This window comes from Geotrypetes seraphini, chromosome 8, assembly GCF_902459505.1.
Source record: "Geotrypetes seraphini chromosome 8, aGeoSer1.1, whole genome shotgun sequence".
NCBI lineage: Eukaryota > Metazoa > Chordata > Amphibia > Gymnophiona > Dermophiidae > Geotrypetes > Geotrypetes seraphini.
In genome coordinates this window covers 167,623,682-167,637,853 of record NC_047091.1, presented here as the reverse complement: position 1 = coordinate 167,637,853, position 14,172 = coordinate 167,623,682, and the positions used below count along the sequence as shown (strand labels likewise).

The following is a 14,172-nucleotide window of genomic DNA, read 5'->3' as shown; positions in this document are numbered from 1 at the left end:
ACGCTTCTGGCCTCAATAACCTGAAGTGGAAGACTATTCCAGCGATTCAATACATTAACTTGATTCAATACATTAACTTGCATTTGCGCCCCTTCTTTATTTGGCAAGTAATACACTTGAACAAATGGTGGTAAAGTTTCTTCTGAAACCTGTAAAATTTCTATCAGATATCTCCTAAGCATTTCCCTAGGAGTATGGTTGGATATTTTTATTTTTTTTGTAATTGTGAAATATGAAGATGTGGGGTTTCCTCCTTCTTCACCCAGGAGTGCTAGGAACTGTCACTTATTTTTTTTATATCAAAGGATCTATACCAGGGGTCTCAAAGTCCCTCCTCGAGGGCTGCAATCCAGTCGGGTTTTCAGGATTTCCCCAATGAATATGCATGAGATCTATGTGCATGCACTGCTTTCAATGCATATTCATTGGGGAAATCCTGAAAACCCGACTGGATTGCGGCCCTCGAGGAGGGACTTTGAGATCCCTGATCTATACGGTGTAGAGTTCTAGATGACTTACAACATAATGTGAGACATAAGACTTGGGTGCTGATGCTGGAAGTCTGACGCTAAAGCCAACAGCGCAGAACCCCAGTGCTCAGAGCAAATGGTATTTAAATTATATGCACACTACGAAACCAAAAGCAAGGGGAAGAATGAGCCTGGTGCGTGCGCACAAGAGTTTCACCGAGGGAACTGCAGCTCTTGTGCTTTTAAAACCAAAAGGAGGAATTTTTTTTTTTTCACTCAGAGAATAGTTAAGCTCTGGAACGCATTCAGAGGTAGCTGATTTTAAGAAAAGTTTGGACAAGTTCCTGGAGGAAAAGTCCATACAGTGAGCCCTCCGAATCTGAATGAGTGATATGCATGGGGCAGGAGTAAGGTCTGGGATGCTGGGAGGGAGGCGGGGATGAGTCAGAGCCGGCCCAAAAGTTATTCGCGAATATTCAATATTTGAGGGCCGGCTCTGCCCCTAACCCCCGTGAATATGGAGGGGGAAGTATAGTCTGTTATTGAGAAAGATATGGGGGAAGCCACTGCTTGCCCTGGATCAGAAGCATAGAATGTTGCTACTCTTTGAGGTTCCGGAATCTTCTGTTACTCTTTGGGATTCCAGAATCTTGCTATTCTTTAGGATTCTGAATGGAATGTTGCTACTCTTTCGGTTTTTGCCAGGTACTAGTGACCTGGATTGGCCACTGTGATAACGGGCTACTGGGCTTGATGGACCTCAGTAAGGCTATTCTTATGTTCTTGTGCTCATGCCTAGCACAAGAACAGAAATGCAAGCACACATCGGTGCTGTTCTTCTATGTCTTTAAATATAGGTGTTTGAAAAAAAAAAAAAAAAAACCAAAATCATCACTTTAATACATCATATTTAAGTGCTTGCACTTTAGGTTTTTCTCAGACGGGCACACACTTGTTTCTCGCTATCTGCATTTAGAGACTTCCTTCTGCTTTTAAAACCCAGCCGTGTACAGTGAAAAATTTGGAACAAATGCTCCCTTCAAAACCTTCAATGCCACCCCCAAGCTGGAGCTATGTTTTCAGCATTAAGGGCAGCATTTGTTCCGCGCTGTTCTCTGAGCAATGGGAGGGAATGGGTTAACGTCCATTTCAGAACATTTAAATGACTATCTTTGGCATTCACATTGTTTCCCCGCACTAGGGAATGTTATCTAGTGGTGCTACACAGTGGCATACCTAACGGGGTGGGAACCCGGGTTGCAGTATCCCCTCGTCTGGCCAGAGCACCCCCTTCTCTAGGCAGCTCGGGGGTACTGAAGCAGCCACAGGTATGTGGTGTGCCTGCATGCGGCAGCTCTGCTGGTCCTTTGCCTTGGAACAGGAAGTTGACATCAGAGGGGGCGGAGCCGGTGAATTCAATGGCCGCAGACTAGTGCACCCCCTGCAGACTACAGCTCCCCCAAGTTCAATTAATTCCGCCCTGCTCTTGGTACATCTCTGGTACTACAGATTAGAGGGACAAATTTTTCCCCCTCCCTGCGGGAACTCATTTTCCTGTCCCCGCCGCATTCCTGCAAGCTCTGTCCTCATCTGCACAAGCCTCAAACACTTTAAAGTCTTAAGTAGCAACATTCTAGAGCTCAGATTGTGATGTCATAATGCCTCATTCCACCAATGCCTAAGCTCTGTCCTCATCTGCACAAGCCTCAAACACTTTAACATCACAAGTAGCAACATTCTAGAGCTCAGATTGTGATGTCATAATGCCTCATTCCACCAATGCCTAAGCTCTGTCCTCATCTGCACAAGCCTCAAACACTTTAACATCACAAGTAGCAACATTCTAGAGCTCAGATTTTGATGTCATAATGCCTCATTGCACCAATGCCTAAGCTCTGTCTTCGTCTGTACAAGGTTCAAACTTTTTTAAAATCATAAGTGTTTGAGGCTTGTGGGGTTAAGGCTGAGCTTACCGGAATGGGACAGAGACAGCGGCAAAACTTGTGGGGACAGGATGGGGAAATTGACTTCCTGCAGGGACAGGGAAAAATTTGTCGCTGTGTCATTCTCTACTACAGATATGTCCTCTGGATGCAGGAATTAGGGATATATAAGAAAATATATGTGATCTGCTGAGCAAAAAGGTACTAAAAGTGGGGAATGTGATTTATCCCTCCATCTTGTGGAATAAATATCAGCTGCAGGATCCTGCAGAATCTCAACAACAGGTATGGACATTAACGTGTGTACTTGTTCGGTATGAATTACCTCTAAATGCGGGTGTTTGGTTTTGAGCATCAGCCACTAGGTTAGGAACTGCTTGAGTGGAAAGTGACAAGAGTGTAGTGATAAACGCAGCTCACCCCGAGGAAAGGAACGTTATAAGTGGGGCTGCCACGAGGATCGGTTCTGGTTCTTCTTAACGTGCTTGTAAGTGATATTGCCGAAAGTCGGTTTGGTAAAATGTGTGTCTGCTGAGGATACCAAAATCTGCAATAGGGTAGAAACCTCTGTTGGTGTGGATAACACGAGGAGGGATTTTGCAAAGCCAGGAGAATGGTCCAGAATTTGGCAGCTAAGATTTAAGGCTAAAAATATGTGGGGTTATGCATTTGGGCTGCAAAACCCCAAGGGACCTGCACAGTTTATAGGGTGAAGCACTTCTGAGCATGAAAGAGGAGCAGGACATGGGTGTCATTGATTTATAATGACCTTAAGGTAGCTGATAGGTAGAAAAGGTGAGGGTGAAAACTAGAAGGATGCAGGGGTGTATAAGGAGAAGAATGGCTGGCATGGAATGTTGCTACTCTTTGGGTTTGGCCAGGTACTGGTGACCTGGATTGGCCACCATGAAGATGGGATACTGGGCTAGATGGACAATTGGTCTGACTCAGTATAGCTATTCTTATGTTCATACGTGAAGCCAAGTATAGGACAATTAAGCCATTGTAACATCACTGATGAGGCACTGTGGTATGAGGCATTATGACATCACAATCTCAGCTCTGGAATGTTGCTCTCATTGGGGTTCCGGAAATTTAAAGGTGATGCTAGGAAGTACTTCTTCACCGAACGGGTGGTCGATCATTGGAACGAGCTGCCTCAGCAGGTGATTGAGGCCAACAGCGTGTCAGATTTTAAGAGAAAATGAGATATTCATGTGGGATCTATAGGGGAGTAAGAATCAGGGAGTGGGTCATTGGTATGGGCAGACTCGATGGTCTATGGCCTTTTCTGCCGTCAATTTCTATGTTTCTATGTTTCTTTGAGATGCTGGAATGTTGCTACTCTTTGGGTTTTGGCCAGGTACTAGGGACCTGGACTGGCCACCATGTGAACGGACTACAGGGTTTGATGGACCATTGGTCTGACCCAGTATGGCTGTGCTTATGTCCTTACATGTGCCAAGTATAGGACAATCAAGCTATTGTAACATCACTGATGAGGTTGGCTCTGAGGCATTGTGGAATAGGCATTATGACATCACAATCTCAGCTCCGGAATGTTGCTCTCATTGGGGTTCCGGAATCTTGCTATTCTTTGAGATGCTGGAATGTTGCTACTCTTTGGGTTTTGGCCAGGTACTAGGGACCTGGACTGGCCACCATGTGAACGGACTACAGGGTTTGATGGACCATTGGTCTGACCCAGTATGGCTGTGCTTATGTCCTTACATGTGCCAAGTATAGGACAATCAAGCTATTGTAACATCACTGATGAGGTTGGCTCTGAGGCATTGTGGAATAGGCATTATGACATCACAATCTCAGCTCCGGAATGTTGCTCTCATTGGGGTTCCGGAATCTTGCTATTCTTTGAGATGCTGGAATGTTGCTACTCTTTGGGTTTTGGCCAGGTACTAGGGACCTGGATTGGCCACCGTGTGATCGGGTTGCTGGGCTTGATGGACCATTGGTCTGACCCAGTAGGGCTATTCTTATGTTCTTATGTGATAATGTCTCTGTATAAGTTGCTGGTAAGATCTCATTTAGAGTGTACAATTCTGGAGGCTGTACATTGACCGGACGGTAAGGCTTCAGCAGCAAATAGCATTAGCACATGAAGGCATTAATAAATAATTGTGGTTTTCAACATTTTCTTCAAATTCAGTCTCCCATCACAAAATCGCAGAATACCAGGCAGCAATGCAGTGAAAACTGTTATACAATAATTCAACATATTTGTGTTAAATAGTGACTAAAACACACTTGGGGGGGGGGGGGAAGGGGAGGGGAGTGGGGGGTATAAGATGTTTTGCAATGGGTCATTTGGAAAAATATTTTGAAGGAATGATAAAAATATGTATGAAACTATAATAATTGTGAATCTCATTGAAATGAAAATCTATGTAGATTATATTTTATTTCCTTCAATACAAAATCGCAATGCCTTGTACTTGGAGCCGTGCGAAATATTACACGTTCATAGATCGGCAAGTCGCCCCGGAGCAGAAATGTGGAGGGGGGGGGGGGGGTCGATGCTGGGCAGGATTAGGTGTAAGATCAGCTCAAAGCCGATCTCACCGCTGCCAAGGATCAGAGGGGGAGGGGAGTTGCCACGGTGTGTGTTTTGGGGGCGGAGGAGAAGGAGGAAGCGCCGGAGGCAGAGGGGGCTGGAGGATCTCACACTCAGGAGGACTTGGGAGCGGCGGAGGAAGGGGGTCTCGGGGGCGGCGGGGCTCACTCGGCCACGATCCCGGACGGGAGGTGAGGTGAGTCGGGCTGAGGGGTGCGTGCGAGAAGGCCTCCGACTCCCCAGGCACGGGGGTGGCTGCACCGATACGGGAGGCTTTTCCCCTCCGCTAGTGCGAATGATTGGGGTTGCAGGAGCTCTTTTTGCAAGCTACACGTTCAGGCTGCTAAAAACTTTCCTGTTTTTGCTCGATGATACGTTCCATTAAAGATTTACCGGTATTTTCTTGTTAACTTTAAATGGATAGCCTTCAAATGCACTCTTTCCTCGTGGCTGTTGAAAATAGAGCTGTCGCCTATAGTCGGGCAAATACGGTATTTGCTGGTGTTTCTAGGTTTGGCCCGAACTCTATACGGTTGCTATCAAAATGTATCTGTGGGGTCCCAGAGGAGCAGAGCCTACATGGTTTACAGGGTATCGCCAATGAATGAACATTGGTGAGTGACGAGATTTGCATGTATGCAGATCAAGCTTATGAATATTCATTGTGGATATCCTGAAAGTCAGAGTGGCTAGGTGCTTCTCTAGCGTCTGATGACACCTTACTAATCCAGTTGTCTGAGTTATTCTGGCCCACTTCCAGGGTCAATGTCCTCATTTTTGTGATGCTCACCCCTTTCAGACTTTGGGTTTCTGAGTGACAGGCAGCCATGATGTTCTTCTTCTGCTCCTATATACATTTTCAACAGCCCAAAAGCAGCAGTACTGGGATGATGCTGAAATGGGGGTCTTGGGATATCCAACCTTATGATTTCTTGAAAATGCAATTATTAAAAAAAAAAAAAAAAAAATCTCATAATGGTACTTTGGCTTTTTCTTCTACTGATTTTATCTTTGAGAAAAAGCAACAGATTGAGAAATCACAGTTTGATGTTAAATCCAGGATAAAATAGACAAGTTACTTCAGTCAAAGCAAAAGGTAACTGATTATAGTTCAAAATATAAATTAACAAGGGTTAATTATAAATTAACAAGGCCTTAACAGCACAAGCCTTGAACACTTATGATTTTAGTGTTTGAGGCTTGTGCAGATGAGGACGGAGCTTTGGCATTGGTGGAATGAGGCATTATGACATCACAATCTGAGCTCTAGAATGTTGCTACTTATGATTTTAAGGTGTTTGAGGTTGTGCAGATGAGGACAGAGCTTAGGCATTGGTGGAATGAGGCATTATGACATCACAATCTGAGCTCTAGAATGTTGCTACTTAGGATTTTAAGGTGTTTGAGGTTGTGCAGATGAGGACAGAGCTTAGGCATTGGTGGAATGAGGCATTATGACATCACAATCTGAGCTCTAAAATGTTGCTACTTATGATTTTAAAGGGTTTGAGGCTTGTGCAGATGAGAACGGAGCTTAAGCATTGGTGGAATGAGGCATTATGACATCACAATCTGAGCTCTAAAATGTTGCTACTTATGATTTTAAGGTGTTTGAGGTTGTGCAGATGAGGACAGAGCTTAGGCATTGGTGGAATGAGGCATTATGACATTACAATCTGAGCTCTAAAATGTTGCTACTTATGATTTTAAAGGGTTTGAGGCTTGTGCAGATGAGAACGGAGCTTAAGCATTGGTGGAATGAGGCATTATGACATCACAATCTGAGCTCTAGAATGTTGCTACTTAATGGTTTTAAAGTGTTTGAGGCTTGTGCAGATGAGGACGGAGTTTGCAGGAACAGGGCAGGGATAAAAAAAAACTTGATGGGATGGGATGGGAAAATGAGTTCCTACGAGGATGAGGAGAAATTTGTCCTCTTGCCATTCTCTTGTACTGTAATTGATTAATAATAGTAGGAGTATTTTTGCCAGCTTCCGTTTTCATGTTGCTGTTTTCTCCAATTGATTAGTGACTGCTGTACCGTTTATGCAGTCGATCTGAGCTGTTACCTAGTGATGCTTGTCTCATGTATCCGTCTGGAGGCAGGAATTAGGGATATATATGTAAAATATTTGTGATCCACTGAGCGGCAAGTTACCATATGTGGAGAATGTGACTTATCCCTCCATCCTGTGGTCTAAATATATCAGTTGCCTAATCCTGCAAAATTTCAGCTGAAGGTATGGACTAGTTCAGGGATAGGCAATTCCGGTTCTCGAGAGCCGGAGCCAGGTCAGGTTTTCAGGATAGCCACAATAAATATGCATGAGCTAGATTTGCATCTCAAGGAGGCAGTGCGTGCAAATCCATCTCATACATATTCATTGTGGATATCCTGAAAACCTGACCTGGCTCCGGCTCTCGAGGACCGGAATTGCCTACCCCTGGACTAGTTGAAGAGCCCTTGGCCAATATTTGGTAGTTTTGAGCTGTGTGATTAAGTTCATTCATCAAGGCAAGATTCATTTACTGTATCTTTTTTTGTTTTGGAGGGTTGGTTTTTTTTTTTTTTTGCCAATTTTCAGATTTGTTTTGGGTTGAAGTGGCACGATAATTGGTCGCGCCACTACAACCCAATTGAAAAGTTGTTTAAAAAAAAATATTCATGCTATGTGGCCTACCTGACCAGCGCCTTGGTCCGTGGCGCCCTGCTGGCACCTAGCGATGTTGAAGGCCAGCAATGGGCATGGTTAGGGCTGGTGCCGGCGTCTGGCATCACTAGGCGATGCTAACCGCAAGTCACAAAGGACCCTAGGCGCCGGCGGCAGGCGTTGCATTATAGAATCAACTCCTTAGGGCTCCTTTTACAAAGCCGCAGTCGCGCTTCTTCTGCGACAAATGCACCAAAGCCCAGTCCATTCCTGTGGGCTTCAGAGCATTTTGCCAGGGGAGACCATCCCCCCTCTTTTACAAAGGTGCGCTAAACTTTATAGCGCGCGCTAAATATTAACGTGCACTAAACGCTAACGCATGCATGTTATCCTATGGACGCTTTAGCGGTTAGCGCATGCGTTGATTGAGCGCATGCTAAATCTGCGCTAAAACGCTTAGCGCGCCTTTGTAAAAGAGGGCCTAAGTTTTGGAAAGTCATAATTCGAGCACGTTGCTACATTGTTAAAAAAAGCTTACACTGGCTCCCATTTCATTACAGATAACAATGGGATCTGGATAGCTCCTACTACCGCCCACACACCCCTTCCCTGAATCCCCCCCCCAAATAACTAATAGACCACACACATATTTGGTATAAATAGCCGCAGCTCAATTTATTAACAGAAACAGGAAATAATTTGCATAAATGAACATCCACAAGCATTAACTTCCATATAACAAACCAGCAGCTCCTCCCGAGCTACCCGGTGTAACCATCAACAAAGTTTCCCCCGACCCCGCCATAAACAGCAAGAGTCTGAGGGGTGGCATGACCTCATGCCCCATTAACTGAGTCAGTAGACCCCTGGGCACGGCTCCCCGCCGGCCCACCGCTCATCGCCGGATGAGCCCCAGCACCCAGTAGCTCGGGAGACCCGCCAACCCGAGCTACTAAGGCCACCAATAAAGGGCGGGTGGGCGGGAAAAAAGCCGCCCTGGAGGACTCGGAAAAAAGGAGTCCTCCAAGGTCCCGACTTTTAAAACTTTCCGCCAGCCACGCCCCCTTTCTCCAACCAATCGCGCTCTATTCTCAGCATGAACCGACTTCCCCTATGGCCCCGACTTCCTATTTATCTTTCCCCTTAGCTAGCCTACCTCGTGGGCAACCTAGGGCTCCCAGCCCCATGTTACCTTTCGCCCTTCGAGACGGGCTCTTGGGCTACTTTGTTCAGTTTCAATGTGCTTGTGTTGCTTATAAAATTATTCTCTGATTCCCTTAACCTTAAACTCTTCAAACTCTTCATATACGTAAGTTATCTTTTCCTTCAGTCAAAGGTTCTCGATTAACGAGCAAAATTGCTCGATCTTTTTCCTTCTTATTGATTTCACTATGGAATGGCCTTCCCGTTCAGTTACGATCGTGTATATTCTTTTCAGGTTTTCCGTAAAATTTTAAAAACGACGATTTTTCAACGTTTTTTGGAATGTAATTCCTAATGATCTATCGTAAAATCAACGTATCTTTGTAAACATATTTTTTATTGTAAATATTTTTAGGGATAATTCAGTATATAATATTGAACAATCTATAAAAATACTGGGAGTGACTTTGGATAAACATCTGACATTGGAACAACATACTGATTTAATATTTAAGAAATGTATCTCGGTGCTTTGGAAGCTTCGCACCATTAAGGGGGTTAATCTTAGGCCTGCCTTGATTTTATATGGCCCCAGTCTTGTGCCTGAAACAGCATTGTTTCTGGGAAAATGGTTTACAGATGTGCTCTCTAAAAGCTTCGCCAACACAAAAAGGCTTCTTTACTTGTTTGACATGCCGACACGTATCTCACTGGTCCCCTGAGGAAGGCTCTTGCCGAAACTGGGATGAGCAAGTTTCTGTTTGTTGAACTCTATTGTGGTCTAATAAATGTAGCTTCTTTGGTTGGATCAAGACATCTCGCTTGCCTCTTTTTTGTGTTTTCTTTCCTATTGTGACCGAGGCTTGTTTTGTGCTTTTTTTCTTTATATACAGTACTCCTCCGATATTCGCGGGGGTTCCATTCCAGGAACCCCTGCGAATGCTGAAAAACCGCAAATATGGTTTTTAGCGGGGGAGATAGGAGAGGGCACCTGGAGAGGCAGGAGAGGGAAGCTGGAGCGCCAGCGAGTGAAGGAAATCACTCGCGGTATGCTCCGCCCGCCTCTTCCTGCACTAAAGTCGGGCCTCACCAATCAGGAGCTGCTTTGACACGCAGATCCTGATTGGTGAGGCCCGAATTTAGTGCAGGAAGAGGCGGGCGGAGCATACCGCGAGTGATTTCTTTCACTCGCCGGCGCTCCGGCTGCTCTCTCCTGCCGCTGCCCTCTCCTGCCCGATCATTCGTGGTCAGAAAATCTGCGAATGACCGGGACCGCGAACAGCGAACTGCGAATGACCGGGGGAACACTGTACTCTCTAAAAGCTTCATCAGCATGTGCAAATTAATTTTAGACGCATTCATTTGGGAGTTTTATGCATGTTAACTTAAGGCTCCTTTTACTAAGGTGCGCTAGGGCTTTAACGCTCGCTACATTCCTGCACGCGCTAGACTTTAATGCCAGCATTGAACTGGCGTTAATTCTGGAAGCGTAGCGTGCGGTAATTTCCTGCATGCGCTAAAAACACGAGTGCACCTTAGTAAAAGGAGCCCTTGGGGCTCATTTTACAAAGCCACGCTAGGGCCTTAATGCGCCGAATAGCGCACGATGAATTGCCGCACGCGCTAGCCGCTACCACCTCCTTTGGAGCGGGCAGTAGATTTCTGGCTAGCATGCGCTAATCTGGTGTGTGCGTTAAAACCGCTAGCGTGGCTTTGTAATAGGAGCCCTTAGCGTTCATTCTTTATGTGTAGAAACATTTCCAAACCAAATGCACTTTCCTAGAAGGGACGCTGCTGTTCCCTACCTAGGATGCTCGTTGTAAGTGGGTTATCAGTTTAATAAAGAAATGGTTTGAGAGAGGGCTTTGATATTCTCGCCAGCGTTTTCCCTTTTCTGATTCCTCTCTCCCAGGGTCTTGGTTGGAAATGCTGTTATTTGAGTGCAAGTCTTCATTTGTTCATGTTTCAGAACAGCTAATCTAACACAGATTGCGTGGTTAAGCATATTTTTTTGGTAAAGTGTGCATGAAACTTACAGACACCCATAAGCTTGTTAATAAGCCTCTTCCCATAAATTTATGATTTTTCTTCTTATATCCATCTGTCAAATACCATCTAAATGACATCCAGGACACCAGATGGTTCCCAACACTTTCTTGAAGGATTTCTGGGTAGGTAGAATTGAATAGACTTAGCCCAACTGCTACATGCCTACGTTCTCTCTAGACTAGACTACTGCAACTCCCTATTCAATGGCATCGCTGCAAGAGATCTAAAACGCCTCCAAAAAGTCCAGAACTCAGCAATTCGACTCCTATACAATCTCAACTACCATGACCCTATTACTCCAGTCAAAAAGCGATGCATCTTCAAAGCCTTGGTCATGACACACAAGAGATTCCACCAAAAATCACCAGCCTACATAGCATCCAAGCTACGCCTATATACCCCTAACCTCCCCCTCCGCTTCAAAGCAGAACAAAGACTCAGCATTCCCGCAGGGAGATCCCTCCGAATGAGTACGGCGTACAAAAGATCCTACAGCCATTTCCAGTCATAAACCCCCAAACATACATACTCTCTCCCCACCAGGAACCTCCAGCAAGAAACTGTGGGTTACCACACAAAAAAGGGGGCCATAGACCAAAATCATCAAAGCAATAAGTAGTTTATAAGGCCACAAGTAAATCAGCCGAGGTAGACTCCACAGTTTCAGATGGTAGAGAGTTACAATAGTCATCAGCCGCCGCTACCGTATCAAAAGTTCACCACCCAGAAGATGTGAAAATTCACAGCAAAGCCGGGTATGCCAATGTAAAACGAAGTTTCTTCTGCGAGAGTGTAACACAGATTGGTGAAAAATTGTGTCGCTTTTCCATCAAGGACGGAGAATAATCCTGAAATAGGAAAATGCGTTGGCCATCATATAGTAAATCATCATGATGTTGCTGATAACATTGCATAAGAGCCACCTTACATGCGTAGTTGTGAATTTTGGCAGTTACTACACGAGGCCTTTGCTGATCATCCAATCTCTTCCCAAGCCTGTGTACTCTCTCCATGAGTACTGGACCCATGCCGGCAGGAAGAGGTAAAGTTGCTTGCAGCCACTGTTCGAGCGTGGGGGCTAGGCGTGAATCAGAGATAGTCTCAGGCAGCCCTAGGATGCAGATGTTATCCCTACGGGAGCGATTTTCCAGATCGTCCAATTTCGACGCTTGTTGCCGAAGTTGCTCCCGTAGGGAATCAAGGCCCTCTGTGTGTGTTGTTGCTGTCTCCTCAATCTCGGCCACTCGCACCTCCAGCTCTCCGGTACGGCGAGAAACCTCTGAAAAGAGCGCCTCCAAGCTGGAGAGTTATCCAGAGAGCTGTCCAAGACGGGGCTCTAAGGCTTGTACCGCAGCCGCAGTAATTTCTCGAGCCGGGCCTGGCCCCGAAGAAGTGGGTGAGTCCCCAGCGGGGCCCGCCATTGTGCCGGCCGGCGCGTGTGGCTTTTCAAAGATTTGGAGTTCATCGCTGTAGAAGATCTAAATAGATATTTGTCCATATAAGAGCAGGGCTGAGTAAAAGGGCAAAAAACTCCAAAATAGAAGTTAAATCAGAGCGGTAGAGGTCCGGGGGATAGGAGCTCCGCATGAGCACGTCCGTCCCAGCTCACCACATCACGTGACCTCCCCTACAGCCATTTCATACCTCAGCTATGGAACTCGCTACCCACACAGATCAGGTCGCTAGAATCACTAATGACATTCCGCAGAGCAGTAAAGACCTTCCTCTTTCGCCAGTCGGGCCATTAAAAACTGCCTCCTCGATATACTTCTCCTAGTACTCTTCGCTGTGACCAGTCTGGTCTCTAGAATTAAGCTCTGTAACCCTATTTGTTGTCATGACTAGTCTGTTTTCAAATGATTGTGAATGTCTACTTGTAACCCGTTCTGAGCTTCTGGGAGAACGGGATAGAAATCGAAATAAATAAATAAATGTGGAGAAGCTTAATAGTGCAGTGGCCTGAGAACTGGAAGGTCTAGGTTCAAATCCCGCAGTGGCTTTTTATGGCTTTGGGCAAGTTGCATCGAGAGATGGCAATGACAAACCACTCCTGTATCATACCAGGAAAACCACAAAAGTGTGTGTGTGTGTGTGGGGGGGGAATCCCTCATTGTGTGTGTGTATGTGGGGGGGGGGGAATCCCGGGGAATCCCTCATTGTGTGGTGACTAGAAATGAGTCAACTGGATCTGGAGAATGAATACATATGAGATAGATTTGCATATAGTGGATCTCCAGTTTATACAAATAGATCTCATGCAAAACCCAACTGAATAAATGTACCGTTGTATGCCACAGGTCCAATGTGTACAATTCTTGTCTTTTGTTTTCCTGCACTAAGAACCTTACCCCTTGTACGCACACACATGTAAGAGGTCTGACAATTAAGTTCACAAACTCATCCTAGAAAAAGTGCTACATACCTCATTGCTGAATATGATTATGGTCACCTTCGAAGTACTCCCCTTGGGAAGCTATGCACCAATGCGACCAATTTACTAGTTTTCGTTAAGAGGTGGAGATTTTTTCTTAAGTTTTCTTAAGTGGAGTTTTTAGTCCGGGGTGCCCCAGTTCTATCTTCAAAGGCTGCAAACAAAGCAGGTTTTCAGGATATTCCCAGGGAATATGGTTGAGGGATTTGCATATGATGGAGGTAGTATCTTTTATGCATATGCATTAGGGACATCTTTTTTTAAATTATTCTTCTTTTATCTCTTTTCCTTTCCAGTCACATGTTTTTGGAAAAACTAGGAATTTGTCGAAACAACAGTGTCGGAGAGTATAAAAAGATTAGCCCTATGAGGAGGGGAGCAGCCCCGCTGTACCACTTTGATTTTCCATTTATTTTGCAGCTGTTTGAAGCACGGTACAAGTTCTTTGTGGGTTCTCTTTCCCTTGCACGGATTGCACGGTGTTCACCTAGTGCCTCATTATACAGAATAATAACACGGGATGCTTTAATGAATAGGAAATGAGAGGCTTCAAGCAAGCTAAAATTAACTGAGTCCAGATGCACTCTTCCATTCTGAGGAATGGTCTGATCTCTTCATGGGAAAAGACCTTCATGGATCAGGACCAGGCCTGTGTCTGGAAAAATGTTTAGGAGGAGGAGAATAATTGTGTGCTTACATGAGGCATCATTTATAGAGCCAGGGTCCTAATGCCTATTGTTATCGGCATCCATTCCTGAGCATCATTTGTAGAATTTTCCCCAATGTGAGCAAGATTCTCAAAAATCTGCGTAGAAAAGCGATGGTCTGCTGACGCAGCCGTTGTGATAGCGAATTTAAAAAAAAGCGAGACATTCTCCAAAAATCTTGTATGCAAACGATGTCAGCGGGGGAG

At 45.2% G+C, this 14,172-nt stretch overlaps 1 protein-coding gene across 1 annotated transcript in view; it reads left to right on the top strand.

Annotated features, from left to right (window-relative positions):
• The first annotated feature begins 5,139 nt into the window (after window positions 1–5,139).
• The window catches only part of TRPV4 (transient receptor potential cation channel subfamily V member 4), a 152,683-nt gene continuing 143,650 nt past the window's right edge, over window positions 5,140–14,172 (top strand). Inside the window, 1 exon segment of the mRNA XM_033957279.1 lies at window positions 5,140–5,181. The gene's annotated coding sequence lies outside the window, so the exon portion shown is untranslated.